The 2357-nt window shown below is 37.1% G+C and overlaps 1 pseudogene; it reads left to right on the top strand.

Moving 5' to 3' along the window:
• Window positions 1-671: 671 nt before the first annotated feature.
• On the top strand, window positions 672-1324 carry LOC118617651 (annotated as a pseudogene).
• Window positions 1325-2357: the final 1033 nt, after the last annotated feature.

The following is a 2357-nucleotide window of genomic DNA, read 5'->3' on the forward strand; positions in this document are numbered from 1 at the left end:
AAAGTTGATTATTGGTTATTCAATCACTATGTTTAAACCTCCTTTTTCTAAAACGTTAACTGCCTTATATCTATGTTGTAGATGTTTACATTTCCCAAAGTATATAAAAGAGTACTGCATTCATATTATTTCTATCATGATTGATGTGGAATAATCTCATGATGTTGATTTTGAATTATTCTAAGTGAAATAAGAAACTAAAAATTTCCCTGAATTATTTAGAATAGAAATGTTTTTTTCTTAATTATTAAATAAAGTTTAAAAAAGACCCATCCTCTTGTCATTGATTAACTGAGTCTTTCATTGACTCATTTATCCATCCATTCATTTTATTTTTCACATTAAATGTATAGCTACCTGTTCCAATTCTATATTCACTTAACATTCGCCTGAAAAGCTTCAGAATAAAAGAAAGTATTAAACAAATTGTTAGAAGAACTTCAATATTTAGGTAAAAATAGTCATCATAATGCTATCATGAAGAGTAAAAAATAAATCCAGTGATTTTTCCAATGTGCTATAGGAATCCATATAAAACCAAAAATAGATAATGTACCTCTATTTCCATTTCCTCTCTCTCATACCTATATTTTTTCTTGTATCTCAACCTTTGGGTGTGCCTTTTTTTCCCTAAATATAAATTGCTTGATACTCATTTCAGCACAAGTAGTATGTGTGACGAGGAGCTGCAGGAAGGCAGCAGAGGCCTGGGCGCCCGGCGCCCGGCGCCCTTCACGGTGTTCTACTTCACCAGCAGCGTGAACTCATCCGCTTCCCCTATTTACAGCGGAAAGATAAACATGAAAAGGAGGATGTAATAAAGCACGGCTGGCCTGAAGATACTTGGTTTCATGTGGATAAACTCTCTTTGGCTCAGGTACAGCTTTGATTACATAAAGAGGAGAAGGAAGAAGACTGTCCAAAGGAGGAATCGATGCACTGTGCCCATTTTGCGAAGGCCAATAGCACTCGGGGCTGCGAGATGAACACATTGATTGGTACATGCACTGTGGTCTCCCCTGGAGAAAACAGCTGACCTGGGACAGACAGGCTTCGCAAGCAGAAGGTGTGAACATTGTGACAGTGGAGAAGAAAGGGAATGAAACTGTGACTGATTAGAAAAGACCAGAATGCAGAGACCATGAGGAGAGGAATGAGAACAAAGCCCAAATTCAGGAAATGGAGAGAAAAGGAAGAGTTGAAGCAGAGAAAAGGGGATGAACTTAGGAGCTATTTATCACTAATTAAAGTGAAGACTATGTCTTCAAATTGGGCCGGCAATGATTCAGACAAATTCATGTGCATGGAGAAAAGGACCTTTTGAAGATGTGACGTTGGGGACAGTTGCAGACATTTCGATTTCATCTGTGTTCTGAGTTATAACAAACAAAAACTCTTGTTTCAGTCTACACAAATATTAACTTGGGAGTTTAAAAAAGTGTTCTCTCTTTTTTTTTTTTTTGCTGAAATATATATATATATATGTGTGTATATATGTATATATATATATACACAATCAGATATAACTGAACTTGAAGACAGCATATAACATTAAGAGAGTGAAAATATATGTGCCAAAACATGTCTTGGTAGCTCAGAAAAGTTGGCTGCCCTTGTTCTCGAGATAGACTTTAGAATGAACCAACTCTGAAAAGTATTTCTGGTACCATGGTCTGTCCCTGAAAACAGATGTCTTGAAAAGCTTTTTATGTTTTTAAAATAGCTTCACTTCTGTCAGGAAGAATGTATTGGTGAGCAATGTATAGGAATATTCCTCTCATCCTCACTTTCCTGATTAGAAAAAGAAGCATATGGGTTTTGCGATGATAGAGATATTTTCAGAAGATTGCTGGCTTCGGTATTCATGTTCCATTGTGTTGTCTGAGTCAATTAGCAGACTTGTCTTCAGCTCTCAGCTTGCCCTACCTTCTGCTGTCTACATCCTTATTATCTCTGACTGAGGGCCTCCACCTAGGTACCATAAGACCTACAGAAATAGTTGGTGTGGGGCCTTGCCTTTGCAGTTTTTAACTGAGCCACATAGATAACAACCCAAGCCACACAGATTACAAACCCCAGGCCCTGGAGTCATTCATTTCTCAGCACTGAGGCGAGAAAGAAGAGGGGATGTTGGGTGAATCGTTGTGGAGATATAGGTTATCTGATGTTTGTCTTGGAACACAGCATAAAGCAAAAGTCCATGTTGCAATTATGATTTTTAAAAGAATTAAGCATTTCATTAGCCCGCCAAGTAATTTATTTATTTATTTACCTTGAAATCATATTTATTCTGAGTTGTAACCCCTGAGTTCAGCTTTCGCGATTGTAAACTCAGTAACTCCATTTGTAACAGTATT

The sequence above is a fragment of the Molossus molossus genome, unplaced genomic scaffold, assembly GCF_014108415.1.
Source record: "Molossus molossus isolate mMolMol1 unplaced genomic scaffold, mMolMol1.p scaffold_m16_p_5, whole genome shotgun sequence".
NCBI lineage: Eukaryota > Metazoa > Chordata > Mammalia > Chiroptera > Molossidae > Molossus > Molossus molossus.